This window comes from Leptopilina boulardi, unplaced genomic scaffold (assembly GCF_019393585.1).
Source record: "Leptopilina boulardi isolate dan_hultmark-lab unplaced genomic scaffold, ZJU_Lbou_2.1 LbouV2_126, whole genome shotgun sequence".
Taxonomy (NCBI): Eukaryota; Metazoa; Arthropoda; class Insecta; order Hymenoptera; family Figitidae; genus Leptopilina; species Leptopilina boulardi.
The window spans coordinates 842,478-860,938 of record NW_026137670.1 but is presented as its reverse complement, the minus strand read 5'-3'; the positions used below and the strand labels follow the sequence as shown (position 1 = coordinate 860,938).

Below are 18,461 nucleotides of genomic sequence, written 5' to 3'. Positions count from 1 at the left end.
CTCTCTTTTTCCCTCTCTCTGTTTAATTTACGCACATCTCGTTCCCACCTAAGAGAGGCTCTGTATCCTCCTCATAACCTCGGTGTCGCATTTCAAGCACTGCGCCGTATACAGTAGTATAGATCTTTGAAAAAGAGGAAGGAGGCTGCGGGAGAGCAATATAGCACATGATGATTTCCTCGGCTGCTACAGGTTACTTCATATATATGTATATATGAATAAAACCACAATCTCCAACACAGACACTTTTTGTGTCTGGATTCAATGACTAGAAATTGATGATAATTTTTGAATCACCTCTCTCAGAAAATTACACTTTTGATTTATTACACGTTTATAAAGCAACTAATTTAATGTCATTGAGAAAATTATTTATTACATCTGGCATCACCTTTTTTTTTTAATTTAGTTTTATCGTTAACGATTAGATGCGTAAATTAATTAATATTTATTATTTTTATTTACACTTTTTAACAATTTTTTTTTTTTTTTTTTTTACAAGGACCGGTATTTTTCCCACAAAAAATTTTAAAACATCCATAAATATTTCGAATTTTTATATCAATAACAAATGTAGAATTTTTATTTAAATATAAATTTTTATTTTGCGGAATTTTGAATTAAAATTTTTGTTTACGTCAAATAAAAATGTTTTTGACAAAATAAAAATTCGATGTTTTTTTTTTTAAATTTAAAATTTTATTTTTGTATTTTCATAATTTAGTTCAGCACATAATAAAATTATTATATTTTATTATAATTTTTATATAAAAAAAGTCTTTTTAAAAAAGAAAAACTCGATGAATAATTTACTTAATTATATCACATTTGAACACAATTTAATTCATGACATTTTATACTTAATTCGTTTATCATTTTTGAGTGAAATTTTATTTTAAAATTTATATATTATAATTGTTTTAAATGAATTATTTATTAGATTTATCTTTCATTGGACTTAATAAGGTTAATTTATTATGAAATAATAATATTATATATTTTTAAATATATTTCCTCTAAATTAAAAAAAAAAAAAAAAAGAATCTAGTTCATCACAAGTTATTTTATATCATTTTGTGTTCAATATAATTTATTTGTTGAAAATTTGATTAAAAATTTGTTTTATCTTTTAAAGAGAATATTGTTGTTTGTTTGTTTTTAAAGGATTTTTATATATTTTTATATTTATAGATATACTGATTTATATTTAGACATTCGAATTTTTTAATTGACTCTAAATTCGGATACCAGTTATTTTTGCATATAAAATGAAAATATTGCAAAGAGAAAGTTTTCGAAATCTTTCAATAACAAATTGGAAGTCATAAATGCGTTTCGTAAGGAATTTTAATTTCATAGTCTTCTCTCGAACCTACTTTTTTTTGGAAAAAAATAATAACATACATTTATTTTGTTTTCTTTTTTTTTATTATTATTATTAAATATTTTTGATTCCGTTTCTTTTATAAAAATTTATAAATTATATATTGATTGTTTTGTTATATATTCTTACAATAATTGTAATAAGTTGATTGAGCAAAATAATAAGTGAAAAAAAATGAACGTAATTCTTATAATTTGCAATTAAAGTTTATTACTTTTATGAAGTACGTTAATACAATTAAATGAAATTTAGTATTCTCGGATTTTCAAATTAATTTCATTAACTAGAACCAATACAACATATAATTAAATCAGGATATTCAATTTAGATTTCCTATAAGTTTGCTAATAAGAGCGAAGAGTTTATACTTATTACGTAATTTTAATATAATTATTAAAAATCTCATTTAAGTAAAAAATATGAAATTTTATAAGAGTCCAGTCAAAGAATTGAAATCTAATAAGTAGGCGTTTATTTTTAATAAGTTTATAATATTAATAAATATTTTTTTTTTTTTTATATTAATAAATATTTTTATATTTTACATTAATTGGAACAAAAGACTTGTTTGTGGCTTAAATTGGAATTACGTTATAATAATATAGAATACGGAAATATTAATTAATAGAAATCCGCTTAAATTATACTTATACACACAACAAACATTGATTAATGTTTTTAATTAATTTTTCATTTGTAGTTACATAATATTTATTTTATATATATTTTTAAAGTATTCTCTAAATGTTAATAAATAAAATACTTATTAAAAATTATAACTCGCTCTCTGGTTTAATAATATTTTAAGTAATGTGAAATTTCACTTAAAATAAGTGAAAAATTCTCTTATTTAAAGTGCATATACACTTATTGAACGAGATAGCGTCTTATAATTTTTAATAAGTCAGTTATTCTTTATAGAGATTATAATGAAATTTTAAGAAAAAGAGATTTTTTTTTATTTTAAGGAAAAAAAAATTTACAAATACTTAATTAATATAATTCTCTGGTGATTAAATTTTTGCTTTTAAAATATGATTTTAAAAAAAGAAATTCTTTCGTCTTTATAATGTTCAGTGAATTCAATTTCCGTTAATTAAATTTTCCCTTAATTTTCATTCGAAATAATCGAATTGCAGTCATTTATACATTATATCAGAAAAAGAAAATTTAATTTTTCTAAAGTCTCAATATCTTTTTATTCATTCTTATTTTTTTTTCTCACAAATGGAAAATATATTTATAAATGCAATAATTATTTCAATTCTTATTTTATTTATAAATTTTTTTAAAATAATTTTTACTACTATTTAATATTTTTTTTTTATTTATAACTTAAATAAATAAACTTTTCTAAACTTTGTACAATTAAAAGATGAAATAATTTTGTTTAATAATTTAAACTTTTTATCGAATTAGTTAATTGCTATTCGTGATTCATTGACCGAAAAATTGGGAAAAAAAAGAAAGATTCTTTCATAAAGTTTTTCTGGCGATAAAAAAAAATACACTTACGCGTCTAAGAATTGAAAGAATAAGTTTAAGCTATAAATCTCAGACTTATATAATATCTAGAAAAAGGGCAGAATATAAATGTCGTGTATTGCAGCTTTTAATTGTGAACTTCCGGTATTTCAATGAGTCAGCCGGATCCTTAATAGAAATTGGATCTGGCTGGATAACAAAAGTGATTCAGATAATTTGAAGAAGATCTGAATGAATATAACTGCGAGATGAGAAGGAACTCTCTAATTTTTTTGTTTTATTTTAAGGCATTTGAATTTAATTGTAAAAGTCAAAATTTCTATTTTCTCTTTTTTGAAGGTAATTTTTTTTTTTTTTTTTTTTTAATTGATTAAGACGCCTCGTGTACTTTTAGTATGCAAGCGACATTCACTTTTTGTTATACGTATATGTATATATATATATTGTGCGCGAGAACTTGCAATGGCGTCCAAGATTATCTGGACGATCGCCATTTATTCGCTTATTATATATACTGTGTGATTCAAGAATGAAAGACCGCGCTCTCATTATCAGTGTCATGAAAATGTTTGAGAGAAGAAATTATAATTTCGCTTAGGAGTAAACAAAATTATTTTATATAATGTTTACCAAAAAAATTTCTACATAAATTTGAATTGTTAAAAAATTTTAATTAATTTGAATTAATATAATTGATTTTTTGCTTTGAAATTAGTTAAATATTATTGATTCCTTAAAAATAATTTTTCTATTAATTAGTAATAATTTAAAAACTCAAAAACAAAACGTGTTGTTAATTCAAATTAGTTAAATTTTTTTTACTAATAATTCAAATTTAAATATTATTTATGATGATAAACAATATAAAAAATATCGAAAATTATTTAACTGGTAAATTAACAATTTGCCATTAATTTCCTTGAACTACTATTTTTTAGCATTTATTGTTATTACCATAATTGAAATATAGGATTATCTTAATTTTCCCTTTCTATAATAGTTTTCGAATTTTATTACACTGTCTTAAAAAATAAATTTTTTTCTGTTCTAAATTTTAAAAATCTCAGCATGAAATTTTCTTTGAAAAAAAAAAAATTCCCATCAGTGTGGGTCACTTTTTGTTGTCAAGATGTGTAAAATCACTGCGTGATTTTTCATCTCTTATTACTATCCCAGAGAAACGTGAGGCGCGTAGCAGTATTTTAAACCTGTAAGTCCAGTTGAGAGATCGCGCCCCCTTGAAGTTTCGGCACATTAGGAGATTTTCGTTCGAATTGTGTGTGTGTGTGTGTTACATTAAACAAATGTCGGGGAAAAAGCAAATGTATACAGGAGGCAATACAACCCCACACGTGGCCCCCTTTTGACCGAATGTGGTACATGTGTTTTCCAGCCTCCTACAGAGATTATACTCTACACGGGATAAAACACACCGTTGCGAGAAAAGAAGTTTCATCCCGCATGTGTTTGCCCCTAAATAAGAAGTTAAAATCCTCTCTTTTACAGGTTTTTGAAAATTCTCGTACATTTGATCTTCGTGCGAACCGAGAAGAAAATTTTAATCTTTTAGTCCACAGTGGAGGATTTAGGAAGTGAAATCTTCATTTTTCAAATGTTAACTTGTCCTTGAAGAAGTTTAGGAATTAGAATTTTCATTTTCCGAATTAGGATTTTAATTTTTTAAATTCTGGCATTTCTGGATTTAAAACAAATACCATCTCAAATAATAATTATTTGCTCTCTAAATCTGAATTAGTAAAAATGTTTACTAATGTGACTCACTTTTTGCTTCTGAATTAGTAAAATTTTACTAATTGTTAGTAAAAGTTACTAATAATTAGTACAATTTTACTAATTCAGAAGCAAAAAGTGAGTCACTAATTACACAGAAAATTAAAAGGCATTAAAATAAGCTGCAACGCTTATTATTTTAATCCATTTTGGTATTAAAATAAGCAAAATTGGATTAAAATAAAAAGCGTTGCAGCTTATTTTAATGCCTTTTAATTTTCTGTGTTCAAATTAGTAAACATTTTTACTAATTCAGATTTAGAGAGTGATATAAATAAATATTTATTTGATAATAGTAGAGAGTATTTGAATCAAATAAATTTTTTTCAGTGTAAAATTCTTTAAAATGAAAATTCTAAATGAATTTTATGGAATAATCGCGCTCCGATTTTTAGGACCACCAAAGAATATAAAAGATGACACATTAAAAAGGTCTTCTTTTTTAGGAGGGGGGGGAGGGGTTCTTTTTTTTCATATGTGTATAAATTCACGATGAATTTATTGAGCTTTGCTGTTGGTTGGGTGCACGTGTTCGGATACACGCACGCTTTCAGGAATGTCTGAAAATCTACACTTGGCAAAAGGAAGAAGCTTTTGGACTTGCGCGACTTTCATCTCTCTCTCTCGCGAGAATTTTTAAGGGGCTATGCATTTTCTTCTTTCGACGACTACTCTTACAATAATGTGTAAAATTGGTATTCAACATCAGGAGTGATAATTGATAGACGCTAGAGAAAATGAAATGTTTGCTTGTCTGTAATGAAGGGGGAAGGGGGATTTTGGAAGGGTAAAAAGAGGGCAAGGCACACGTCATTTATACTGAAAGCACGTGCTTTGGTTCCTGGCGCGTTTGTTCCTGCTCAACCTCAGTCTCTCTCTCTCTCTCTCTTTCATAGTTAGCGTCTTGGTTTAATTTTAGCATCCAAGCTGTGCTGTGACTTCGCCTTGTCATTAGAACAAAGAATATGGCTAAGATGTGGTTGCATATGTTGCTTCATTAATTAACAAAGAATAACAAAATTCTCTTATATATAAAAAAAAAAAAAAAAATCGAAAAACTTTTTGAACGACTTAAGTTTATTACTCATCCTCGTGTATGACCAATAAAAGTATATCCCTCTCTGTCTATATAATCAACAGCTGTTCCCATAACTTTGTTTCTAATAACAAAAGCAATCTTCCCCTAAAAAAAAAATTTTTTTTTGCCTTTTAGTCTCTCTTCTTAATGTTTCATGTCAACAGGACGCTCACAAATCACAGATATATATCTCTCTCTCTTGGAACTCTCAAAGAGACAGAGAGCTTTGTTAAATTTCTTGAAATTTTGCTAATCTTTAGTCATTTATATTTATTTTTTTTTTTGGTTTCTGAAGGATTCGATTTTGTTTACTGAAAATTTTAATCAAATTACTCTCTAAATCTGAATTAGTAAAAAAAGTAAAATTAGTAAAATTTTACTAATTGAGAAGCAAAAAGTGAGTCACTAATTCAAATTAGTAAACTTTTTTACTAATTCAGATTTAGAGAGTAGTGATTGACTTTTATGAACCAATTTTAATAAATTATTAAAAAAAAAAAATTTCTCTAATTCATTAGTAAAATACATCACTAATTTAAATGTACAGTAAGTTTTAAATTGTAGTTTTCATTTACATTTTTAATATTCTTATATGTTTGTTTTTTTAATTTTTTGAAATTGATAAAAAAATTGAAATAAACAAATATATTTATATGAACCAATATAAAATTTTCTTATGTATTCGAAACAGAAAATTATAGGTTTTAACCATTGATTTTCTGAATTAAATATTTATCAAGCTTTTTAAACAGATCATTAGTAGCATAACGAGCATCAATATTATTAATATTGATTTTCGAGTATTAAATGCTCAGAACTTATGTTAAAGTTTGGAAGAGAAATATATATATATATATATATATATATATATATAAATTATTTGACACTGCTGATAAAGAAATAATTTATTTAAAATATTTCAAGGCCAAAATTAACTTTATTATTTTGTAATAATTTACAGTTATATAAAATAAGTAAAATGTCAATAAAAAAAAAAAAAATTGCGAAATATTAACGAAAAAATTGATGCGTCTACATGTATAAAAACATGATGAATAGAGTAATCTACGCGCATATATATAATAACTGTAACCTTCATCTTTCAAGATTTGGCATGTATCCTAGATTGCAAATGTTCGAACAATGTATTGAAGAATGCATTTCACAATAAATACTTAAGACCATTGATCTGTCATGAAATTTCGAATGGAACAAATATGTGAGAAATTAAATATTAGATCAAATCAATATTAATGCAATCAAATTGGATCGATTTTGAAATTAAGTTATTCGGTCTAATCACAAAATAAATCGCATAAAAAATTAGTCCACAACATTTTATAAATAATATAATACATATATAGTGGAATTCATATTTTGTTATTGATATTTTTATCTATTATATACATATATATACATTTTATAACTAATTTATTTTATTACAGGTGAGTCTACATTTTTTGATATTCAACATTCATTTTATCATCATATATACGTGAGTAATTAATTTTTATATTTAAATATTCATTGAAAAATATATTAATACATAGTTTAATGTATTTTTCGATTATAATATGATATATTTTAATAATAGAATTTTAATATAATTCATTAAACAACTAAAAAGTATTTTTCCCTCATAGTTTAATGAAAGAAACTTAATTTGATTAAATTTCTTTCTTTAAATTTAGAGGAAGAAAATTTAATTTTTTTTTATATTTGATATATTAAAAATTATGTTTGACATAATTCATTTTGAAATTCGTATCATTCTGAAAAATCGTGATATAATAAAATTACTGAAAAATATAATTTTATATTATAAAAATGAAGAAAAAAAAAAAAAATCTTGCTCTAAAATAATATTGACAAATTTAATACAAAATACGAATATAACATTTTGCTCTAAAATAATCTTATAACGGATATTAAATTATTTTTAGTTAAATTTAATACGCATAATTTAATTAAAGAATATTAAATAAAAATGTGAAAAAGAAAGAGTTTATAGTTAATTTAAATTTTTATATTATAAATTATTTTAAAACTTGTCAAATTTAAATATTTCATTATTCACATATTTCGAGGTGGAATTTCAAAACTTATCAAATTCAAATGTTCTGTTTATAAATATTTGATTATCTTGAAATATTAAATTTCAACCTTATAATGATATCTTCACGTAAAAACAAGGCATTTTTTTTTTAATCCACTTCTTATCGCATTTATGTATCTTCAGGTACAAGTACCCACAACAATTATTATGAAATTATCTGTTTGAGATTAAAAGATTCATTTTTTTTTAAAAATTCATCTTTTTTTTGAATAACATTACGTAATTTTGCTAAAGTTATTCATTTATATTTTAATTAAGTATATTTTATTGAAACTAATGTAATTTATCAATATTTAACTTTGTCATTTTGGGAATAATTTATTTGGAAATAACGATTTACTGAAACTACTCGTGAAACTATCATTATTTAGAAATACTTTTATATATAATTTGGAGATAATACACAGAGAGTAATTTATAAATATAATATAGTCTAGGTTTTCGAATTGTCCTATGCAATATTGAGGCAAAAAATTAATACAAGTCGATTATGAATTTTTATTAAGGAGATTATTAATGTATTTATCTTAAAATATAATTGAGAAATGTTGAATGAACTCGAGTATAAAATATACAAAGCAAAACAATTTAGACTGAAATATTCTGATTATTATATATAAAATGGATTTTTGATAATATATATATATTGAAGATGTTCACTTGCACTGCTTGAAACACGTGTACATAGACGTGACTTGGTAAAAGCAGGGGGATGTTGGCCCTCCTGGACCGAGAATCAGAAACTTGGTTTGCCGGCTGTGGCCTCAGCTGCCGACAGATTTATCGAGTGGCACGTGCCGATCCATTGCAATGTCGTTTCACTTTCCTGTTTTCTTCCAGACCTCCGTTCATAAACTTCGGCTTTGGTTTTCAATTTCAAATGCAATGCCTAAATGATTATTATTTCTCCCCTTTAAAGTTCTTTTTCTCTTTACTTGATTCGTTTCTGTCAAACACTCGAACAATCAACATAAAATGCCAGGTGGATTTTATTTCTGTTCTGCACCTTTCTCTTTATGCTTTTTAGTAATTTTTAATTAATTTGTTTAGTTATAAATTGTTACAAACTATTTTTAAATATAAATTTCCAGTCCATTTGTGAAATGGTTGTTTTTCATCAATCCATCGTTAATGAATGAGATGTATAGCGAAATTTGCGATTGTCAATTGAGAGTTGAATTTGTGTTTTTAAATTTGACATATATCCCATCAGTTTCAGGTTGATTTCATTCAGAGTAAAAAGCATTAGAGGTTTAGTCGATTTGCTTCAGGTTTCAATAAACGAATTAGTAGTGAATATATAATCCGAGGACTGATATCTCGTGTTCATCAACTATTCAGTGATATCTTGAAGCGCGCAATTTGGTTTCACGCTAATATCGAATAATTCCTGAATTTCCGACATTACGACAGATTTTATTATTGCAGATATATATATATATACCAAAAACCTATAGAGGTTCTCTGTTAAAATGAAATTACGTCATATCATACGATGCGGAGGAACGAATGACTTCTGCCTTATACCGTCGATCTAATTTATAGATACAGCTACTAACGAATTATTAATGTCACTCTACCGGATATCTCTCGCTCCTTTACTTCAAATTTTATATATATATATATATGTACGATTTGATTAAACCGCAGAAATTAGTCTCCAATAGACAATAAATGATTTTACCGATTAAACTTCTGCCCCATTATATCAATTCATTCTACGTTGTACAATAAAATGAAAAATTAATTCACCAAAATCGTCACCTATTGCTGCGCTTCTATTTACTATATTAGAAATGCAGAATTTTTAAAAATTTCAAAATTGTTAGCAATGCTGCCACTTTGTTGTAATGCTGTTTACTGCGTTTTAGCAGCTAAGGCTAGAATTCTTAAAATTACCTTAACCCAGACCAAGTGGTTTGTTTCACATCTGAATTGTCATGCAATCAAAATCGAACCTTACATTACAATCTGTTTAATCTTCAGCTTTGAATTGTAAATTAAAAACAGCTAGCCTGACGATATCATCTAAACCAATTTTATATAGGTTTGTAGTGTTTTCAAACTTACCTACCTCACACTATTTTCTCAAAAGAAGAATTTAAATTGAAATCATCTAAAAATCTTTGATCCAAGAGTGAACTTAACAAAAATCTTAACGGATCAACGTCCCGCCTCGGTGTATCTCATTCGTTCTTTCTAATGTTTGGCAAGCGTCGCGACGCCTCCTCTCATTGAGCGAATCGGATGTTGGTCCGCCGCCATCATCGACAATGCGATCTTCTCTTGCGATTCAACGCGTCATGATGGCGCGTCAGTCAAATAACTTGGTGGACATAAACGGGGTACAAGGGGTATAAGGTGAGGGCTATACGGTTGGTACAGAATCTGCGATGGGGTATACCGCGAGTTACGATGGTATTTTGGTTTTGGCTCGGTTCGACCCGTGCAGTTCTGGGAGTGGAGTTCTAAAAACAGCAGAGGTAAGTCCTATCTTGAATAAGCAGCTGCTTGCACAGCCTTTTAGCCTAACCACCAGCAAACTCTCGCATACTAGCTCTCACTCGCACCAATGCTGTATCTCCTCTTCTTATAATACCTACCCAGACCTAAGGCCGCAACCACCACGCACCCCGATTTATTTCTTCACACCGGAATTATTTTTGGTATCTTTTCCCTCGGTTTGTTAATACTTACTACACGCTAAAATTGTAACCCCGCGCAACCCGCGTGTACAGCCAAACCCGCGCAACGAAAACGTTTTACAATCAAGGTCCGTTTAGTTGGTTTGACGCGAGCACTCCATACACTTCGCACTTTTTTCGGTTTTTGATTTACAAATAATTTTGGAAAAAAAAGAGAGAGAGAGAGAGGAAGAAAGGAAAATTGATGTGGATTTCAGAATTTAGAGGGGGTTCTTATTTACAGCAAGGAATTGTATAAACTGAGGATTATCAGTGTCAAGTTGTGCGTTGGTTATGATGATGACATTGGTCATCAGTGTGCGCCTCTGCGAATGCGATATGATGACTCCTCTGCGCGGTAGACCTTGCTCAAGTATCACGGATACTGTGACCTCTTTCATGTAAGTCGCTTGGATAACATGGCGCCTACCCTTTCTCGTGAGATTGTTTCAGAGATGAAAATCATTTGACTTTAACCTCAGTTCTTACCACCTTAATTCGACTTTATTGTTTAAACAGTTTTTCTAGTGTTTTTTATAATATAAATTGCTTTATAAATTTCTATAGTCGCTTTATCTCTCTCGTGTTATTGTCTTAATTATATATGATTCCCTGATTGCTACCAATAATTGCTGAATTTATAAACAATTTTTAAAACGTTTTTATAACATTTTAATCGGTTATTTTTGTTAGAATTTAATTTATTAATATTGAATTAATAATAATTATATTAAAGAAGTATGATAATAAAATATTTAAAATTATCATGATGTCCAATCTATTATTATTACCATATTATTGTTGAAAGTATAATTGATAATTGCCTCTAAGTTTAGTAAAAATTATCGGATTCTGGTTTATTGTTAAAATAGAATCTTTATAAGAATGTGATTGCTAATTTTTAATTTTAGATTGTCTAGAAAATTTAGTAAATTTAACTGATTCGATATTTCCATTAAAACGTCAAATTTTAGTCACTCAATGAAACAATAATAAGAAAAGGTTAAAAAATAAACTTTTCTTCATTTAGAATTTCATGTATAAATTCTGATTCTAATTCTAAATAAATAATATAAGATTGTACGTGGCTAAATTTTACAAATCTTCTATTTAATATTTTTCAATAATAGAGAATTTAAAATTCACTTCAAACAGTATATGGTTATTTATATTAAATTAATTTAATTGATTATTGAGTACATAAATATCAAACTGGGAAAATCCAAATATATTTTATCTTTTTTTTTTTAACTTAATTCTAATGATTAGTTAACTAAAATTTTATTACACATTTACTTACATAGACATTGTTTTTAATGAAATTTTTCTTTATAATTAGTGAGAGATATCTAAATCTACTTGTCAAACAAGAAATATCAGAGCAAGTTGCATATTCCAAATGAATTTCCATCTAGAATATTATCTTATAAGCTTATTAACGACGATTGAAACCAATATTGTATATCTGATTAGAAATCGTTTACGTTTCCTGTTCAATGGTAACTAATTACTAAGTTTAGTAATCTGCGCTATTCCCTATATATGACGATAATCTTATTAATTAATGATATATGCGACAGAATTTATTTTGTTCAATATATATATATATATCGACATTTATTATAATGGAAATAATTGATTCCATATATCGTTTTCATTTTAATTAGATGCAAGAAAATTTGCATGAATATGTGACGAATAAAAATTCCAAAATTAAAAATCTCTTAAAATAAAATTTATAATATAACTCGGCCAGATGTGCGCCACAATATATATGTATTAAAAATTATATATTATCTTCACGAATCCATTACCACTAATTTTTCTGATAAGCATATATATATAAGATTAACATTCTATTCAACAGTCAAATTATAATGAAACTTAATGGCATTTTATTTAATTTCATAATTAATGGAAATTTTCAAGATGCAATATTTAACTTATATTACATTAAAATCATAATTTTTAAATTGTTATTTAAAAAAATACGCTAGCAAAATTCTGAGAATAGAAACAATTTTTAATTTTCATGGAAAAAATAGATTAAAATGAAAATTAAATTTTATTAATTTATTAAAATTTGTTCACCTCTTGGCTTAATTATTATACGCGTTACATTTTTTTTTTTTTTTTTTTTTTTTTTTTTATTCTACACCATAATTGAAAAATGTTATCTTCTCTCCTATTCAATTATTTGCACTAATTTGCCTCGTTTTTCTTTTTTTAATCCAAGAAGGAAAAAGTCTTTAAATCATTTTGATTCATTCTGCTCATAATTAGTGTAGTTTTTTCTCATTAACTGTTTTACGAATTTGCAGAACGACTATTATGTGCACACTTACCATAAGCAAGTTATACGGCAGAATTTTATAATAATTACATTAATCAGTAAAAAAAAAAAAAATTACATAGTAGGGATTGTGAGGATGTGCGATAAGATCATATATAGAATTTTTTTTTCACGTACTTCAAAGTCACTGACATATACTTTTTAATAGCAGAACTCAATTTTAAACATTATTTTTCAATTTTTAATTAATTATATAATTTATTTTTATTTCGTTTTTTATTATATTTTCTTTAATTTTATTATATTTTTTTTATTTTATTATTTTATTTTTATATTTATTTTTATAATGTTTATATTTTTCAATATGTATATATTTAAAATTTCCAAATACTTTTAAATGAATAATTATTATTTACGTTTAAACCACAATTTGTGTTCTTATCAATAACTTATCATTTCTCTGACAAAGAAACACGATTACTTTCAGTCTTCAGCAATAACATTTTCTCCATTGAAAAGAAATACATTTATTTCTTTATTTTTTTGTGCTAACAGAAATTTTACATATACATATTTTTTTTAAGTGATACTTTAGAAATTTTTTATTATAATTTGTTTATTATTCTTTTTATTTGTAAAATTTTATTTCATAATTTTTTAAAGAAAAATAATGTTTTTGATAGTTTTTCTGTATATTAAATTGTTGGAATTAAAAGTAAGAAAATTATTAAAAATTGAAAATAAAAAAAATTATTTTCTTTTTTTTTTGTTCACTTGTAATTAAGTAATCTTGGTGCCTCAATAGGTCAGCTATTGATCCACATGCACGAGTACGTCAGAGAGATAGATTTTCTTTGAAAAAAATTCACATCGTCGGCTAGCCGTGGATTTTGCTTTTGCCCGACAGGTTGACGTCATCCTTCAGCACTGGTTCTTTTCTTTTTGAAAACGTGCCAATTGCGCAAAATACATGCTCGTTTTTCATCGTCGAGAGATTATGTGTTTGGATAAGCGTTATAATAGAGTCTTTTTGAATTTTTTTTCAAAATTTTGTTATTATACGAAAAATTAGGAAACAAATTCTTTTTATTACAAATTCGTGAGAATTTGAAGTTTTCTTGTAAAAATTGAGGGGGAAAAAAAGAAATTGACTTGAAAATGGAAACGACGGGGATTAGTGTTGAATTTAATGAAGTTGACATCGAGTGAAAGAGGAACGCGTGCGATGGATATATGGGATCATTGAACGCGATCCTCTTGGCATGATTATCGCTCCCTTTTCTAGTTCATCTTCTTCTTCTTCTTCTTCTACTTTTTCTTATACGATTTATCTTCCAAAGCTAGTTGATGTTTTTTTGAGTGTCGGAACAAGATGTCCCTCAGGTCGAGAGTCAAGCGCAGGGTGAGCGGATATCCGGTACTGCGACATACAGACATCCCAGTCTCTCTCTTTTATGTATATATACAGGACGTGGGGTGTGCTCTTCCAATAAACGTTATAATGTTACTTCCAAGCCCAGGAAGAAGCTGCAAGTTTGGCAGCCACCTGGTATTTTCGTTATGGGTTTATGGTCCTCTACAATTTCCAATTTATATAAACTTTTTTCAATTCTTGTCACAGTTTTACAATCTTTAAACTTCCTCAATATTTTCTTTTTTTGAAGAAGCCGCTAAGTGAAATTTAAATTTTTATTATTTTTCCAAAAAAAAAAGAATTTTAACGAACAACTATATCGAATAATTATTATTTATCGGGACGCATGATTATGTTCTAAAAATCATTAGTCATAATTTACATTTTATCGAATTTGTCCTAATCAGTTAAGAACCGAATTTTAATTTGTTCGAAATAGCATTTGGCATAATTTTCATCAATCCGATTTTCTATATGGCAGAATTTTTATATAACGGAAAATTCAACTCACAGAATTTTTATTTGCTCGAATTTTCATTTAACATAATCGGCATTTTAAAGAATTTTTATTAGGTAGAATTTCATTTAGATGAATTTTTATTTGTTCGAATTATTATTTGATATAATTTTCATATAATCGATTTTTCATACTACAGAATTTTTACTTAACCGACAAATCATTTAATAGAATTTCTAATTGATAGAATTTTCATTTGTCCGAATTTTCAAATGGCCGAACAAACAATCGACAGAAAGATTTCAGCGCGATTTTTAAAATCAACCAATCACAATTTTATGAATAATTTTTGATTGGTTGATTTTAAAAATCGAGCCGAAATCTTTCTGTCGATTGTTTGTTCGGCCATTTGAAAATTCGGACAAATGAAAATTCTATTCAATGAAATTCTACCTAATAAAAATTCTTTAAAATGCCGATTATGTTAAATGAAAATTCGAACAAATAAAAATTCTGACAAATAAAAATTCGAAGAAATGAAAATTCTGTGAGTTGAATTTTCCGTTATATAAAAATTCTGCCATATAGAAAATCGGATTGAAGAAAATTATGCCAAATGCTATTTCGAACAAATTAAAATTCGGTTCATAACTGATTAGGACAAATAAAATTCGATAAAATGTAAATTATGACTAATGATTTTTAGAACATAATCATGCGTCCCTATTTATCTCAAATTATATTTGTTTTAAATATAAAAATTATTGGTTCGAATAGGATTTATTTGATTTAATTAAAAATTATTTTTTTAAAATAAATATTTATTTGATTATATAAAAATTATTTCGTTCAATTAAATATAAAATACAAATATATATTCGATTATTTGAACAAAATTGCAATATTTTTAAAAATTAACATTAAATCCAAGATTAAATTCAAATAATTTAAATAAATATTTGTGGAAAATTTTTGTTTTATTTTCGTCAACTGTTTTAAACATTAAAAGTGTGAATTTTCCGGGGAAAAAAAAATGTCCAGATTTATCGTGTCTGATAAATCAATCATCGACGCTTGAAAAGATGAGGTTTTTCCCCGCTCTCCTATATACTCTAAGGAAGAAACTTTTCTCTCTCTCTCTCTCTCTCTCTCTCTCTCTTTCTCTCACTCATGACAGACACATCCGGCAACAGTTTTGTGTCGAGAATTCCCTCTCTCGTTGAAAAAAAAAAAAATAATGTAATATTCACTACCGGGAGAAGGTTTTTTTTTTAGTTTTAAAAAATTCATTATTGAAATCGTCGATATAGGAAAATGAACTTGGAGAGAAAAATTGATGGACGGACACTTTTGTAGTTTATATATATATCTATATTGTAATAATATCGTAAGGAAAAGAAATTTTGTTTACGTCGAAAAGAGTCTTCATGCCTTGCATTCAGATATATATACAAGTAGTGCACTTCATAAAGCATAGCATTGAAATCACTGTCACGTAAAAATGTCGTAGAGCTTCAATTCTTGTTCTTTCTATATATTATACGACAGGAAATCTAAAAATATGATTTTATGCATATTTGAAAATTTTATGAATTTGTAACTAGAACATTTTCTTTTGTTCATTTGTTTCTAAAAAAAAAAAATAAAATATCTTCATTGATGATAAAATCCATATATGTTTTTGACGTGAACGGGTCAAACTGCCGAATTCATATATATACCAGAAGAGAAATTTAATTGTTTTGATCTTCGCCGATGAACTATTTTCACAATTGACTTGTTATTTTTGTGTAAAATTGTCTCTTTAAAAATCCTCTCTTACTCTCTCTCTCTCTCTATTTTTCTTGAGTTGAATTTATGATGAAATTGATTTAAATTTTTATTTTGTGACGTCTTTTTTTATATACACGAGTTTTTTAGTTCTTTGAAAAATTCACGAAAATTCATCCATACCTTTCTATTTCTGTGTCAGGATCTGGACTCACTTCTGTCGTTTTCAGTGACATTCTATTTTCAACTTGGGTTTTGATCGACCAGGTCACACGGTTAAGCGCGATTTATTCAATAATGAAGATGGACATTCCTTGATTTTAGTTAAGAATTCAACAATTCCCGACAGTAGAGAGAAAGAGAGAGGAAGTAGAAGATATAATACAAAAATGATTAGAGAATTTAAAAAAAAAATTAACTGATTTATTTATTTTATTAGATGATCGATGATGATTTTTTTTTTTTCGAGAGAGCGAATATTATATTTCGCACATACCGAGCAAAAATAGAAATATATGATAAATTATTTAAAAAATGGAATAAAAACCCGATTCTGAGAATCGATATTGTTTAACAATAATCACTCTCCATTATTCCATGGCACACTTTTAATGGCAATTTTCTCTTCTTCTCTCCGATAATTTAATTTCAAATGGAATAAATTTTTATCCGTCATCAATAATTAATATGCTTGAAAACCTTTACTTATTGCATTAACTTGAAAGCCAATATATTGAATTATTTTTAATTTTAACCCTTTAATTTGTAACCAATAGCGAGTTTAAAAATCTTTTCAAATATAAATGAAAATAAATTAGGTTTTATTTTACGAAATTTGGAAAAATTAAATTTCAATGGAATATTTTGTGCAACATTTTTTTTTTTTAACTTGATGGATGAAATAAAAAAAAAAAATTGATTTTTGTTTGAGTCGCGAGATTGCTCGTCAACTCGTAAATTATTACAATCAAGTGATTTTTAACGCGCGTCCGTGCATTTAAATGTATCGGGTTAATTAAATGTCAAGCTTCCCTTATATGCGCGTCCATCGGATGTGGTATAATTTAACAATCTCGAAGAGAGTTTTTCACGCTTTCACCATCTGTCATATTTATTTACCACATTTCCCACATCCGATATTTTATAAAATATATATATATACTGCATATAGGAGTTGAATTCACAATCTAAAAATATTATCTGTGTTTCTCGATAATTAACTGTTTAACTGTCCGATTAATTTTGCAAAATAATATCAACTCTTTTTTTCCCCAGTGAATATTTCATATATTTATTGATTTACTGCGCAGATAGAAATTTTATTATTTTCAAATTTGAAATTTTAAAACAATATTGGAAAAAAAAATTTATTTTAAAAATTTTCTAATTGAATTATTTTTATAAATTAATTTATTGTTTTAATTATAAAGTCACAAATTATCATTTTTTTTTTTTTTAAATAATAATAATAATAATAGAAATTTTTTGAAATTTTAATATTCACAAGGTTTTTCCATTTGACTATACAATATAAATCTCTCAATCAGAATTTAATATTTATATGCATCAGCCAACAGTCATTGGTGGAAAATACGTTAAATTTGGAATTCCAATATGCTTTTGCAAAAGATTAATTAATTTACGAGAAATGGCTTTTATGTCAGTTACTCGAACAAGAGATCACTTCTGAGGATCCAGGATATATCGAACAAGAATATCTTTAATAGATATCTGACAGAGAACAGGTACACCTTTCATCTTATGCATAAAACATTTGATTTCAGGTGTTATATTTACCCTCGAGTTCGAGATAAACTGACGGAATATCGGTTACATTTCCCCTACATTTTTATATCAATAATATATATTTACTTTTGAAAAAATATTATTCAAATTTTATAATATGCAATAATCTATATAATTTGTGACAAAAAAAAAAGAAAATTTTTTTACTTTTAAAAATTGTCTAAAAAAAAAAGGAAAAAATAA

At 26.2% G+C, this 18,461-nt stretch overlaps 1 protein-coding gene across 7 annotated transcripts in view; it reads left to right on the top strand.

Annotated features, from left to right (window-relative positions):
- Positions 1-18,461, top strand: part of LOC127291179 (myocyte-specific enhancer factor 2) — a 53,943-nt gene that overhangs the window by 10,632 nt on the left and 24,850 nt on the right. Inside the window, exon 1 of one of the 7 annotated variants that reach the window (XM_051320114.1) lies at positions 10,250-10,337. The exons of 5 other annotated variants lie outside the window; for them this stretch is intronic. The gene's annotated coding sequence lies outside the window, so the exon portion shown is untranslated. Of the gene's footprint in view, positions 1-10,249; positions 10,338-10,733; positions 10,940-18,461 lie in introns of those variants that run through there. One more of the 7 variants, XM_051320115.1, reaches the window with a different exon arrangement.